At 39.1% G+C, this 16081-nt stretch overlaps 1 protein-coding gene across 6 annotated transcripts in view; it reads left to right on the forward strand.

The window, feature by feature from the left end:
• Positions 1 to 16081, forward strand: part of LOC150081274 (uncharacterized) — a 207994-nt gene that overhangs the window by 15214 nt on the left and 176699 nt on the right. The window lies entirely within an intron of this gene.

Below are 16081 nucleotides of genomic sequence, written 5' to 3' on the forward strand. Positions count from 1 at the left end.
TGTACGCATTGTTTGCAATTCTGGCCTTTAGGCAATTAGTGCTGCTGTGCAAATTAAGAGAGCTAAAGGGATTACCATTCTACAACTTAATGGTACCTGGTAAAACCCATTTGACCACCTGTCCCACATATGGAGAAGTTGCACTGGTCAACAGTGAGCAGATCAAGGGGTATTCCCAATTGGCTCTGGTCCACCTGCTGCAGTGGTGTCCAAACTTTTCCCGTACAGGGGCCAATTCAAAAAAAAAAAAATTCAAAGTTAGATTTCTTTAGTGTGTTACATTTTTCATATCTTGTTGCATGTGGAAAATATTCAAAAATTTTATTAAGTACAATACACAATTACATCTAGTGAACAAAAAATTTAATGAGAAAATTTTTTGATAATTAACAAAATTTAAAATGCTGTTTTAGTTCACTTTCCGGGCAGGCCGTAGGTTGGACACCTCTGTGAATTAACTGTAAGCACCCCATTTGAGAATTAAGAGAGAGTGATTTTCTTTTACTCCGACAAATAATCATCTGTTGTTTTGCAAAAGTGCATTATCCACATTTTTCCTATCTCTGTGCATGGTCACAGTACCTGAATATCCGAATGACAGACATTTTGGACAGTTTCAAAAAAAAAAAAAAAAAAAAAAAAAGAAAAGAAAAAATTCAAATTTAAGAACTAGTGACAATACTGATGCCGAGAGAAGGAAAAAGAGGACAACGAAGGTATTAAACCTTCTGAATGGGAATTGTTTGCATTTGGTGAAAACGAAGTTAGAAAATTGTCAATTAGGTTATAGTTAAATGAAAGAGATACAAGATACAATTTGTGGATTTTGGGAATACCTAATTGGAAGGATGGTTTTGGAAGAGTAGAAGCATTTGATGGACGCTCTGAGTACAATACCAATTTCATCGAGTGAATGTGACCAAGAATTTTCACAAATGAATCTGATTGCCAGCCCAACCAGAGCTTTGTTGATGACAAAAACAGTTTCTTCACTACTGTTTCTTAAAATTATAGGCCCACCACTAACCGCTTTGATTCAGCAAAAATATGTCGATTTGTGCTTCGGAAACGTCATTTAGCAAAAGAGACACAGAAAAGAAGTCTGCATAGGGTGTCGGATGAGAACTTAATAAATATTTGGAATATTCTACAAAAACGTTATTATGAAATTTTTACTTATTATTTTTAGGGTCCGTAGTTTAACAAAGGACCCTTATAATGTCACTCGGCTGTCTCTGTTCTCTCTGTCTGTCTGTCACAGCATTGTATCTCTGAAACCACTCAACCTATTTTCTTGAAATTTTCGATGTACATGGGTTTGTACATCGTGTGGGCCAACAATGCCATATTGATCGTTGTTGACAAAAATTTGTCTGAGAAATTTTTTGGGGGAGGGATAAATGGGGGCGGGAACAAAAACATTGTCGACAACCTATAGCTTATTATACCCTGTTGGAGAGAGCTCAATGAGAAGATTTAAAATATAATTTTAAAATATTTTTAAAATTAAAAATGGCAGTGCCAGACAGGAAAATGTGAGTAATTTTCGTGTCCTCCCTCCTCTATTCCCATCACTAATGGAACTAAAAATTTAAAAATCACATTAGCTATGCATTATTTGATGCTTATCAAGGGAAAACTATTCCGATTGAAATCTATCATTTACTTTTTGTGTTAAAATTAAAAAAAACAATTTTTTATTGCACTTCGATAGCATGCTTATGTAACAACCTTTCTGTCTCCTTTTGGAGACAGAAAGGTTGTTACATAATTAGTTAATAATTCTATGAAAGTCATTTATAAATTTTGTGACAAGAAGTATTTTTTAACAATTTTCAAAGCTGGAGTTGTCCCGGCAAGGAGGTACTTAGAAAGCCAGTGTTGTGGTGGTGCTGGTGGGGAGGAACCCGCGCTGAGTCTTGCACGGCTTTCACCTGCCAATCGCTTCTCTCCCAAGACTTTAATCACTTCTCCCACCCTTGCATTCACAACAACTGGAAAGCCTCAAATAGTCAATGTTTTTGTTTGTTCTTTAGTTTTAGTCCCAGCCGGGGTACTAGAAACTTTTTCAGTTACCATAAAGCTCTCTATTTGAGATACTACACTAACAACCATTTGTGACTACGGACCCTTCACCCTGAGTGCCCGGCACTCAGTAGTTGACCAGTTTATTTACTTCTTTTACTCACATTTTACTTATTTTTTTTTTATATACACGGATAATAAATTTATGCTTGATAAACTGTGTTAATATACTAAATTTGTTGTTCTTATACTAAAAAAATTACTACTAAAGTAACAATATAGAGTAATGTATCAACTGTGTGGTACTACACCAACAGCGGTAGAGAATGAAAAGGATCTGGGGGTAATTGTGCAGGCAGATATGAAGTTTTCTGAGCAATGTAGATGGCCTGCAAGAGTAGCTCGTGGTGTCTTGTCAGTGATATACAGGAACTTTTCTAGCAGGATAAGGAGGTGATTATCCCCTTGTATACAGCAATAGTTAGGCCACACCTTGAATACTGTATAGAGAGGTCTGGAGGCCTCATTTTAAGAAGGATGTAGAGCTGTTGGAACGGGAGCTGGTTTTTTTTTTTGCTGATGATGCATAAGCTTGCTTTCTTGCATCGTATGCCTCTACTAATGCTAATATCAGGGGGAAAAAAATTTGAGTACTTTTCATATCCTTTTAATTTCCAATTTTTCCTGATAGCAAAGAATGAGTCCCGGTAACTTTTTTTTTTTTTTTTTTACAAAAAAAAAGCACTGAGTATAAATAAAACAATAAATACTTTATACAATTAAAAGCTGTATCCCAATACAATGGGGAAACAGCTAACTATTTACAATACAGACACAAAGGATCGTTAGTCCTACACAGCTTACTTTGAATGGTCACTAAAATGTTTTGAAAATCTATCCAAAACCACTAAAACCTCCCTCAACCAAGTTTAATGAATGAGGGTCCCAGGAGCTAAAAACTGGAGGACATGGAAATAGGGTTAATGAATCTGATCCTCTGCCCCCACTACTTCTCAGTACCCATTTAGCCAGTAGGGTTTTCACCCCTGACTTCTCCCCCAGATTCCGAAGAAGTTGGGCAGCTAACTGGTTCAGCTGATTAGTGTAAACTCATGCAACAAAATTAGTAAGTGAAACAGAAATGTGAACAGTCAACAATATCACATCAAATATTTGTCAATTCACTCTTGAAGATCAGTGCTGCCCCAGATTAGTCCTTGAGGCATTACATTAAGACAGTTACCTCTACTCCATTTATTTCGATTGCCACTACTGAAAGTTTTCCACTCTATGCCGTGTCTGAAAAAAAATGTGCAGTATATGCCCTTTTATACAGCAGATAATAATTTTCCTTTTTATTGTACTTAATTCTTAGAGAAAACTGATCCGTACAATAGTGTATCCTAATTTATATTACAATTTGGAGAATTGAATGAAAAGAATTTTGAAAAGGGATGTAAAGTGAAGTAAAAAAAATATAGGTTTTTAATACAATCCCCCCCCCCCCCCACCACCATTTTTGACTCTCGAAAACACCCTAGAATTTTTTGCATACACTTGAAACACCCTGTATAGTATTGAATCTTTATCCAGAACAAGTATATCAAATAAATGGAACAAGTCAGAAAGGTGTATTTCCTTATCATTTTGAGGAAAGGTGTATTTCTTAATCATTTTTAGGTATATCAAATAAATGGAACAAGTCAGAAAGGTGTATTTCCTAATCATTTTGAGGAAAGGTGTATTTCCTAAACTTTGGTAATTGTTTAGATATTTGAATTAAAATTTGATAAAGCATGAATTCTGTACCTTAATAATTAAGCACTAAATTATATATTGTAATAATTAAGCAATGTGAAAATTGTATAATTAATGTTTTTAAACACCGTTATCATAAACACTAAGCACATTGAATTTAAAACAATTTCTTTTGAAAGTATCGCTGTTATTCCAAACTAAACTCTAAATTAATTACGGTACAAGACAAAATTTCTTTGCATTGCATATTAAGAAGGAAGAACAGTATGGAATCTACACGCCTGTTGCTTAATAAGATTTTCTCTTCATTATGAGAACTGCTTTGCACTTTTAATTTAATGAACAAAATGAATGAACACTAGATTTGGAGAGTTATTTGGTATAGATAATGGTTTATATTTAAAAATTGCTAGATTTGTTATTAAAGGGTCATTGAAATGAAGAGGCTCTAAAGATCAAAAACATTTATCTCCAGTTACTCCATTTGGTCAACCAATAATTTAATGCTCAAAACAAAACTTACTGCTGCTCGTCTTCTGGGACAGTTTATTCTGTGATCTGATCCATATTTCAGATACGAATTGTTGTTACCAGTCCTATGTGTTTTTGTCCCCTATACAGACTACAGGCAAGTGATCTGTAGTAACCTACAAACTCAGTGGCAGGATTCGTGGCATCGACTGATTACTACAAACAAACTATGTCGAATTAAGCCTGCGATCCATCCTTGGCGGCCCAGCTTACGCAGGGATCGCAAAGAGGAAGTTGTTCTTACCCGGCTCCGCATAGGACACTGTCATGTGACACACTCCTTTTTGCTGAGGGCTGATGACCCTCCTATGTGCGAGCAATGTGACACCGTTTTATCTGTCCAACACATTTTATGCGATTGTACCAGTTTTATAAATGCTCGTTTTAGCGCTTTTACCCATCTGTCTGAGCCATATACACTCAGTCAGATTTTAAATGACAATGACAATGTGTCAGCAGTTTTTAAATTTTTAAAATTGATCAATATGTATACACTCATATGAAATATACAATTTGCTTTTATCATTGTACTGATTTTATGTATTGATATGTCTGTGTATATATGTGTATATGCAACTTTAGACGAAGTAACCTTTTTAAAAGTAACCAGTCTAATCTTTTTTGAATTTTAATCTTTCCATGGCGCACTATAACCTTGCAGTTTTTGCACCACAAAAAAATCAAAATCAATCAATCATGTCACTTGTGTGGAGAGGTCTGGTATGAATTCAGTCTGACTGGAAGAATTTCTGAAGTTCTTTTCAGTTGAGGCCATAGTCAGCTGGTCTCAAGTAGAGGGTTCCACGAGTTATTCTGGGTGGTAGTAGTAGTAGTAGTGGCATCTGATGCAAGAAAGCAAATGTATGAGCTTATGCAGCATCAGCCAAAAAAAAAAAAAAAATCACACCATTCCCTCCAAATGCCTGTCCAGTTCCTCCTTAAATTTATTCAACCTATCAACTTCCACAATGACTGCTGGAAGTTTGTTCCAGCAATTAACCACCCGCTGGCTAAAGGCAAATTTCCGCACATCTATTCTACAACTGTCTTTTCTTAATTTGAATTTATGCCCCCTTAGGTTCGTAATCTGAACAAGTGGAAGGATCCCATCAGAATTCAGCGTTCTCAACCCATTCAAGGCCTTATATACCTCAATCAGATCACCGTGCAGGTGCCTAGTCTCCAGCCACTGCAATTTGCAGAACTTAAGCCTCTCTTGGTAAAAGGATCCCTTCATTCCCCTCACCAGTCTTGTTGCCCTTCTCTGTACACGCTCAAGTAAATCTACATCCTTCCTAAAATGAGGCCTCCAGACCTGTACGCAGTACTCAAGGCGTGGTCTGACCATTGCCTTATAGAGAGGGATAATCACCTCCTTTTCCCTGCTAGCAAAATTCCTATATATTAGCATTAGTAGAGGCATTTGATGCAAGAAAGCAAGCTTATGCAGCATCAGCCAAAAAAAAAAAAAAAAACCCACTTCCACTTCACCCCTCTGTTCGTTCAAAATACCTGTCCAGCTGAGCCTTAAACTTATTTAGGTTATCAACCTCCACCACAAGGGATGGGAATCTGTTCCACCAACCAACCACCCGCTGGCTAAAGGCAAATTTCCGCATGTCTATCCTACATCTGTCTTTCCTCAATTTGAATTTATGCCCTCTCAGGTGATTTTTCTGAGCTAGAGGAAGAATCCCATCAGCATTGAGCATGCTTAAACCATTCAAGGCTTTATACACCTCTATCAGATCACCTCGCTGGTGCCTAGTCTCCAGACACTGTAATTTGCAAAACTTAAGCCTTTCTTCGTAAGAGCACCCCTTTGTTCCATTCACTAATCTTGTTTCCCTTCTCTGTACTCGTTCCAGCAGCTCTACATCCTTCTTGAAATGAGGCCTCCAGACCTGTATACAGTACTCTAGGTGTGGCCTGGCCATTGCCTTATACGATGGAATAATCACCTCCTTATCCCTGCTGGAAAAATTCCTGTATATCATTGACAATACTCCATGAGCTACTCTTGCAGCCCGTCTGCACTGCTAAGAGAACTTCATATCTGCCTGCACAACCACCCCCAAGTCCCTTTCATTCTCTACCACTGTCAGTGTAGTACCACAGAGTTGATATGTTGCTCTGGGGTTGCTGTTTCCCATGTGTAGTACTTTACATTTGTCAATGTTAAACTTCATTTGCCACCTCTCAGCCCATCTGCTCAACCTTTCCACATCCTGTTGCAGCAGCATAGTGTCAGTAGTGTCCTTGACAACCCTGCCAACCTTTGTATCATCTGCAAACTTGGGCATTAAGCTTGATATACCATCATCAATATCATTTATAAATACAGAAAACAATAATGGACCCAACACTGAGCCCTGAGGGACTCCACTAATAACATTAGTCCACGATGAGCAGTGTCCATTGATTACCACTCTCTGTCTTCTCCCCCTCAACCACCCCTTTATCCATAGCAGCAATTTGCCTCCAATGTCACACTGCTCCAATTTGTGTAGCAGTCTTCCATGTGCAACAGTATCAAAAGCCTTTCTAAGATCCAAGTATATTAATATCAAAGTTATTCCCTGCATCCAGTTCTTTTGTGACTGCATCATAGTATCCAATCAAGTTGGTCAGGCAAGACTTCCCCTTAACAAAACCATGCTGTGTCTGAGCTATAACTGAAATCTTGTCTAAATGATCCTGCAGTGCTTCTTTAACCAGTGCCTCCATTAATTTTCCTGGAACAGAAGTTAAGCTCACAGGTCTATAATTACTTGTGTCAGCCTTTGATCCTCCTTTGTGAATTGGGGTCACATTTGCACATTTCCAGTCTATGGGTACCTCCCCTGAGTCCAAGGAAGCTCTCATAATTATGGCTAAGGGTTTGCTTACTTCCTTTGCTGCCTTCTTTAATATAACTGGATAGATCCCATCCACCCCGGGTGCCTTTCTTGTGTTTATCTTCAACAGTTTCTCCTCCACTTTACTCCCAGTTATTTCAAGATTCTGTAGCTTACTGCTAGAGTTGAATACACCTCTGGCATTCCCCTTGCTGAATAACTCCTCATGTATGAATGTCGATGCAAAATATTCATTTAGTTTGTTAGCTACCTGAGCAGGATCATCAACAGTTGACCCATCAATAACAAGTGGACCAATCTGATTCATCCCGTTCCTTCTAGAGTTTACATAAGTAAAGAACTCTTTGCTGTTTTTCTTTGCATCTCTTGCCAAAGATTTCTCGTAATCTGCCTTCGCCTGCCTAACCTCCTTTGTAACTTGGTTGCATATCAACTTGTATCTATCATAGGCTTCTGTGTCATGTGTTAATTTGTAAGTATCCCATGCATTTTTCTTCTCTGCCATATGCCTCATTAGTTCATCTGACATCCATTTTGGCCTAAACCTTGAACAATATTTCTTAGTTGGTATGTAAAGCCTAGTAGCTTCCAAGATAAGTTCTTTGAATGCTTCCCATTTTGAATTTGCTGTTGGTAACATCATCAGATGGTCCCACTGTATAGAATTTAAATACTGTCTCAGTGCATCGTAGTCGCCTTCACGGAAGCAATAACCCTTCCCTTTACCCCTAATGGTAGTTACCTCTTTGAGTAAATCCCACTTCAGCACACTGTGATCACTGCCACCTAGTGGTTCATTTATCTGCAGATTCTTAATGCATGAAGAATCACTGCTGATAATCAAATCAAGAGTATTACTCCCTCTAGTTGCCTCCCGAACATGCTGATGTAGAAAACAATCATCCAATAAATCCACAAAATCCCTGCTAGTGTGTGAGTAACCAGCCCCCAAATTCCAGTCAATATCTGGGAAATTAAAATCTCCCATTATACGATTCTCTGATTTACTGGCTCACTCTATTTCCCTGTACAGTTCCTTATTATACTCATAGTATAATAAGTGTGCTATAGGCCTATGAGTATAATTATACTCATAGGCCTATAGCACACTCCTACTCTCAATTTTGATCTCCCAATGCTTATGTCACACCAAACTGACTCAACACTGCACTGTCCAGCGATGTCGACTGGCTTCACTTCCTTGGTTTTTATGTGTTTCTTAACTAATAGCATAACCCATCCTCCCTTCCTATCCTGTCTATCCTTTCTGTAGACGTTGTGCTCCCCAAATTCCAGTTCTGCATTCCTTATATCTGTGTGACACCAGGTCTCTGATATCCCCACAATATCCGCTTTTAATGCTTTGAGCAATACCTCAAATTCATCAAATTTATTTACCAAACTCCTTGCATTGGTGTACACGCAAGTATACCTGCACCTGTTTCTATTCTTAGCTACCCTAACACAACCCATGTGTTTACTTGTACCGCAATGGCTCCCAGCACTCTCTGAAATACCATGCATCTTGTTTTTCAGGCTTCTGCTCATTCTAATAGAAGCAGTGTAAGAATCTCTTTCACCTCTGCCAGTGGCTACTGTCAATCTATTGGTCTTTGTGTCTCCCCAAGCTAGCAGTTTTCCGACCCACCTAACACTGCCTCGATAGCATCAGCAAATATTCTTGCACCCTTTCTATTTAAGTGTATCCCATCCCTGTAGAAGCAATCTCTCCTGTTAACAAGTACAGTCCAGGCTGAAAAAAATTCTACCCCTTGAGCCTTGCACAATCTTTCCAGGGCCGAATTGATCGACAAGGCTCTCATCATATACTCCCTCCTATAGTGTCTGGGCAGAATTGTAGACACTTTCAAATTCAACCCTAATTCTCGGCTTTTGTTCAACAGTGACCTGTACTTGTTAAGTAATTCTGCCGGTCTCCTACTCTTAATATTATTAGTGCCATCGTGTACAACTATATCACCTTTTGTGCCCTTAAAAGATGATATTTGCTCTACAACGTCATCAACCTTTGCCCCTGGCAGACATACCCTGGTCCTGTTCCACCTATCTTTTTTACAAAGCATGTTCCCCGTTTCCCTGACAATAGTCACCAACAACTGCTAGTTCCTTTGGGACCAGCACATTCTGCCTTGGGGGTTGTCTCTGTGTCACGCGATGCCCAAATGCAAGCTCTGGCATTGATGTGGGCAGCTGAGAGCTTGATGGGCCCCTCAATTTAGTTTCTTCGAGGGCATCCACCCTGTCCTTCAAGCTCTCATATAGGCCCACAAGAACGCAGAGTTGTTGCCTGATATCGATACACTCCTTGCATCGCGGACACACAAAGACATCCCAAAACACAAAGACATATCATTGACAAAACCCCATGACCTGCCCTGGCAGCCTGTCTGCATTGCTCAGAGAACTTCATATCTGACTGCACAATTACTCCCAGGTCTTTTTCATTTTCTACCACCTTAAGTGTAGTACCACACAGTTGGTACGTTTCTCTGGGGTTACTTCTACCCATATGCAGTACAGTACTTTGCATTTGTCAAGGTTAAACTTCAGTTGCCACTTCTTAGCCCATCTGCCCAAATTATCTAGATCCTGTTGCAGTAGCACACTGCCATTACTGTCATTAACAATCCTGCCAACCTTTGTATCATCTGCAGACTTCGACATTAAGCCTGATATATCTTCATCAATATCATTAATAAATATACAAAACAACAGTGGACCTAACACCGAACCCTGTGGGACTCCACTAATAACATTAGTTCAAGAAGAGCAGCACCCATTGATTACCACCTTCTGTCTTCTCGCACTTAACCATCCTTTTATCCATTGTAGCAACTTGCCCTTAATACCATTCTTCTCCAATTTGTACAATAGTCTTCCATGTGCAACAGTGTCAAAAGCTTTCCTGAAATCCTGGGTGTTTCAGCACACATGACTTTCAGATTGCTCTTTACTCTTTAACACATGTGTACACACACAATACACAATGATGCAATATGTCCTAAGTTGCTGATGTACCTAAAATATAACAATCCCTGCTCGCAAAATTCCTGTAAATCATTGCTCTTGCAACCTGTCTGCACTGTTCAGAAAATTGAATATCTGACTGCACAATTACTGCCAGGTCATTTTCATTCTCCCCTACCCTAAGTGTAGTTCAACACGGTACATTTCTCTGGGGTTACTACTACCCATGTGCACTACTTTGCATTTGTCAATGTTAAACTTCAGTTGTCACTTCTCAGCCCATCTGCCCAACTTTTCTAGATACTGTTGCAGTAGCATACTGTCATTACTTTCATTAACAACACTGCAACACTGGAGGACTCCAATAATAACACTAGTACATGAAGAGCAGTGTCCATTGATTAGTACTCTGTCTTCTCCCATTCAACCATTCTTTTATCTAACAGTAACAACTTCTCCTTAATGCTATACTGTGCCAATTTGTACAGTAGTCTTCCATGTGCAACAGTATCAAAAGCTTTCTTGAAATCTAAGTATATGACATCAAAATTATTTTTTGTATCCAGTTCCTTTGAGACCACATCATAGTATCCAATCAAATTGATCAGACAACCGTTCCCAGGTTGCCCAGACCTGGAAGCCAGCAAAAAAAAAAAAAAAAAAAAAAATTAAAAAACAAAATAAAATAAATCAAATAAAGTGGCATAGTTACCCATAGTAGTACCACTACATATTTTTAGGTAAACATGGCACTCAATGCTTAAATTATAACAATTTAACATTTATCACTACTTAATTAAGTTTACTCATAATAGTGCTGAGTCCAAACAAGACCTGGAGTAGCACCAAAATGAGTATATAGCTTTTAACATTACATTATACACTGAGTGAATACTGAATTATGACCATCCCTGTGAAAACTGAATGAGACCCGTTGACTACGTGAGTTACGAGAGTGCAGAGTTAGTCAACCTACATAGCATAGCTGAGGTGTCAGTTGTTCAGTAGGTAGTAAAATTCCCAGCATGGTGGACAAAAGAAATGATTTATCGGACTTTGAAAAAGGACAGATTGTTGTTGCTCAATGAGCTGGTGCCTCGATTTCCCAAATGGCTGAACTAGTGGGTGTTTGAGAGCTGCCGTAGTTAAAGTGCACTAGGACTGGCATCAAAATGGTCAAACAGCGACCCGACGGCAAAACTTCAAAGGCCAGGGAAAGGTTGATGTTAGAGGTGAGAGCCCTGGTCCGACAACTTGTACAGGTGCAGCACTGTTAGTCTTAGGGGCATAATACAACATGGACCAACCTGGAACAATATCTGGCATGACCATGCATCGCATGCTTACACGTATAGGCTATACTAGCAGATGACCCCTACGGCATCCTCTCCTAATCAAGGTTCATCGGCGTAAAAGACTCACCTGGTGCAAAGAGCATGCAAGTTGGACATTAGAAGACTAGGAGGTGTGCTTGTTGGATGAGTCACGTTATTTACTCCACACCATGGATGGTTGTGTGCGGATTTGGTGTCAACAACACGAGGCTCTTCATCATTCATGGTATCAAAAGTGCAGGCCGGTGGAGGCAATTGTATGGTGTTGGGCATGTTTCACTGGCAGGAACTTGGACCTCTAGTGCATGTGGAACAGCATATCAGTCGTCTGCTATCGTTAAATGCTTGATGACTGTGTACATCCCACTGTTACACTTTTCCACGAATGGCAATGGTGTCTTCCAAGATGACAATGCGCCGAGCCATCGAGCAAAGGAATGGTTTGTGGGACACAGTTCTGACTTCCAGCATATCGATTGGCCACCGAACTCCCCTGATATCAATTCCATAGAGCACTTGTGGGACACTATGGAAAGGCATATGAGGAGTCTGGATGCACCACTCACCTCCATACCTGCATTGCTGACCACATTACACATAACTTGGTTGGCTATACCTACCAAACGCTTCCGACATCTTGTTGAATCAATGCCACGTTGGATAGCTGCTGTACTGAGGGCAAAAGGAGGACCTATGAAGTATTAGGTAGGTGGTTATAATTCAGTGATCACTCAGTGTATACACTATATACAAAATAAATATTTAATTGTTGCTAAGTCCCAACTCAGGCAAACAACGTCAACAAACACAGCATCTTATGTTTAATGTGTTCTCCCAAACTGAAGGATTCTTTACAAGTCCTAACCTCAGAGCTATATACTTACAGAAAATCATACCTGTAGTTTAATTGTAATTAGTACACGCTTTCTTCAGTCTCCAGAGTGGATCAGATGTGTCCAATAGATAATATCCAACACAGAAAAAGCAGAAAGTTCGTTTGTGTCCAGTTTTGTCCAAAACAGTAATGTTGATAGTATACGGAGTCGTCGAACGTGTTTTGCCCGAAGTCCACATTCAAGAAGTCACTGGGAAAAGAGTCCTAGTCACACGAGATCTAGAAATTGTACCCGTTTCACGTAGACTGTGGTTCTAGGTTTGGTGACGTATCACAATATGGCAACTATGCCTGAAAGCTGATTTCCATCTCTTACTTTAGATTTTCAAGATCTATTAATGAATTGCCTAGCAGTTTGAGCTCTCAGCTCAATTCTCTTCTTGAAAGTTAATGTGGAGAAAATCTGTAATGCCTTGAAATTAGTTTTATTTTCACAAATATGTTTACATTAGCCTTAGCGAGATCTGGAACTGCGGTTTGTAGGTCCAATCTGACCTGTGAGTGTAATAGGCAGTGGAAAAATACATGGTCCCATGTCTCCAAGCCTCCACAGGTGCAATAAGGATCAGGTTCCAGTCTTCTTTCAAAGAGCATAGAACGGAGCAAACCGTGACCTGTAAGTAAATAAGATGTGGTTATAGAGGGTGTAAACCACGGGAAAACATGAATCTTTAATACAAAATCAGCTTTAGGAACAAATTTCCTAGTATCAGTGTTCACTTTCATCCCAAAGGATTTGCCACACCTTTACAAGTTCCTCCCAAATTCTGGTCTTTTTCTATCTTTAAATTGTTTGCTGGATCCGAGGAAATCCCCAACATTTCTGTAGCAAGGCCCTTCCTCAAATGATGAGTCATTGCTCTGTATGTAAACAGGTCAAGGGGCACCACCTGCCTGTAAAGCTTATCTATCATGTGCCAGCTGTGGTCCAGTGTTTGTTATGCACATCCAAAAGTAAGGTAGTTGGGGTTTTGAGTCCATATGTTGCCACAAATTAGCATTAGTAAAGAAAGCAAGCTTATATAGCATCAGCCAAAAAAAAACCCAAATATTCTAATTTCACCCATCCGCTCGCTCCAAATGTTTGTCTAGTTCTGCCTTGAATCTATTTAAGCTCTCACCTTCTACAATGACAGATGGAAGTTTGTTCCAGCAATTAACCACATGCTGGCTAAAGACAAACTTCCGCACATCTATCCTACCCTACAACTGCCTTTCCTCAATTTGAATTTATGCCCTCTCAGGTGATTATTCTGATCAAGAGGAGCATTAACCTTCCATCAGTCAGTATTAACCTTCCATCACTCACAACCTCAGTTCTAACAAAGAAACTCACGTGACATCTGTGAGATTCCCTTTTTTTGTTATAATTATAAAAAAATTATTTTTGGTCTTTTTACTTAATTAAAAGTGATGTATTAATTATGATATGCTAAATCCAATTTAAAAATATATCAAACAAAAGTAAATGAGTGAAACCAATAATAATAACAATAAAATTGTATTTTTTAGAATTTAAGGTCACTGATCCCCAGATTGAACCCAGATGCAGTTCATGTGGTATCTGGCAGATGCAGTGTGAACTTCTGTGTATTTGTCATCTGTTCGCATTTAGCCTGTGAAATCAAGTCTGTGGCAAGACTAGATATTTGTTACTGTGAGGGGATTAAAAAATATTTGTATTGACCCAGAAGTATTTGTGATAGAAGGATGAAGCAAATGCTTCAACCTTCTATTACACTTTTTCAACATAGTCTCCAGACAAAATCGCACATTTTTGCTACCTCTCAATACATTTCCACAGACCAGTTTTGTAGAAGTCCTCCGACTAGCCTCAAAACTATGAATGACTCTGCAGCAGAAATGACCGCATTATCAGCAGCAAAGAGTTTTCCTCAAAGAAAGGACTTCAGGGAAGAAATACGAGAGTGCATGGTTGTGGGAAATAAAATATGTGGCAATATTTCAAACCCATGTTTGTGGACACACCTCACTGCAGCATGTGAGGAATGTGCAGGGTCATTATCATGGAGTAGGTGCACATCTTTTGACAGCTTTCCCCCCGTCCTTTTTCTTTTAAAGTAGCACTTAGCTTTATGAAGTTTAAATAATGCTTTGCTATCACAGTAACAGCCTCTTTGAAGGTAATCTGTTAGTATTACATCATACTGATCCCAAAAAACTGACAGCGTCACCTTTCTGGCACTTGGTTGCACCATTGCCTTTTTTGGTGTTGGGGTAATTCTGCAGGCTTCCATTGTTTTGACATTTGCTTAGTTTCAGGATTATAGTGATGGATCAAAGTTTCATCCAATGTGACTGGCTATGAAAAAAAAAAAACTCTTGTTGCTTTTCCTGGCACATTGACAACATTTCATGTGCACAATATGCATTTTCCTTCTTCTGGTCAGGGGTCAGAAGGCTGGGAACCATCTAGCAGACACTTTACTCGTGTGCAACTGTTCTCCACAGACTATGCTAATTTGGAGTTCAGCAGCTAGTTCTTTGATGCTAATATGGCAATTTTCTCTGATTAATGCCTTAATTTTTGCAACACTTCTGTTACAGCAGTTGCTGGACATTCTGGGATTTCTTTATCATTCACTGATGTTCTTCCACATTTGAATTGTTTATACCAAAGAGTGCAACAACACTGTAACCTTGGCAGTCTTCTCCATAAACAGCTACCATTTCTTTGTGGATTGCTTTGGGTATTTTCCTTTGCAGAAAGATGAACTGAATCACTGATTCCACTTTATCCATTGTAATACTTCACTTCATTCAATGTTGGAAAGTAAAAAAAAAAAAATGAATTGTCAGATCGAAACACAAAATTTGTGTGGTTGCTATAGAGATTTCAAGCTATCACAACTACTTCTGGATGAATACAAATTTTTTGACCCCCAACTCCTCGTGGCATCTCACATTGTGAAAGCCTTCACAATGAGCTGCCTTCCTCTATTACTTTGAATAAGTAATGAACTCCCTAATGCAGTGTTCTCTCCAGAAAAGTTTGCCAGCTGGGTGGCATTATGAAGTACCGGGTGGGGAAGTGAATATTTCATATTATAAAATTTCTGTTATTTATAAATGTGACTTAAGCGATCTAGAGCAAAAATTAATTGCATAATTTAACATATGCTCCTGTTGCATTGACCTCGATTGCATAATGTGTTTGAATTAATATTGATTGAGATCGGTGAGCAGTACCATATGGTACCGCAGGAATTGCTTAAATTTTAGCCAGGCTGTCAGTTAAATTCACTGGCCGGTGTGTCCATTCAATAGTGTCCTGGAGAGAACACTACCCTAATGTGCGACTTCTCTAATGGAGAAGCATTGATTGTTCAAAGCATGAGAGGATGGCAACTTGTGAATTTTTTTTTGGCTGATGCTGCATAAGCTTGCTTTCTTGCATCGTATGCCTCTACTAATGCTAAAAAAAAATGCTAATGATTTCACAATGTGAGATGTTGGTTTATTCATACTTTGGTTTGTCTTAAAAATTCAGCTATGTACTGTTGTTTTTGTTTGTTATTTGGTTTTTAGGAGCATTAGCAACTAAGGCCATATTGCTCCGAGGATATGCGATGGTCAATCCCTGACCTTTCCACATCCTCCGTATTTGGTGGTCACGGGCTCGAACCTCGGTCTAATTTAGAAGCATGTGCTACGCACTGCTGCTCCTGCCC

Source organism: Mastigoproctus giganteus, chromosome 8 (genome assembly GCF_048544385.1).
Source record: "Mastigoproctus giganteus isolate SK-2022 chromosome 8, ASM4854438v1, whole genome shotgun sequence".
Classification (NCBI taxonomy): Eukaryota; Metazoa; Arthropoda; class Arachnida; order Uropygi; family Thelyphonidae; genus Mastigoproctus; species Mastigoproctus giganteus.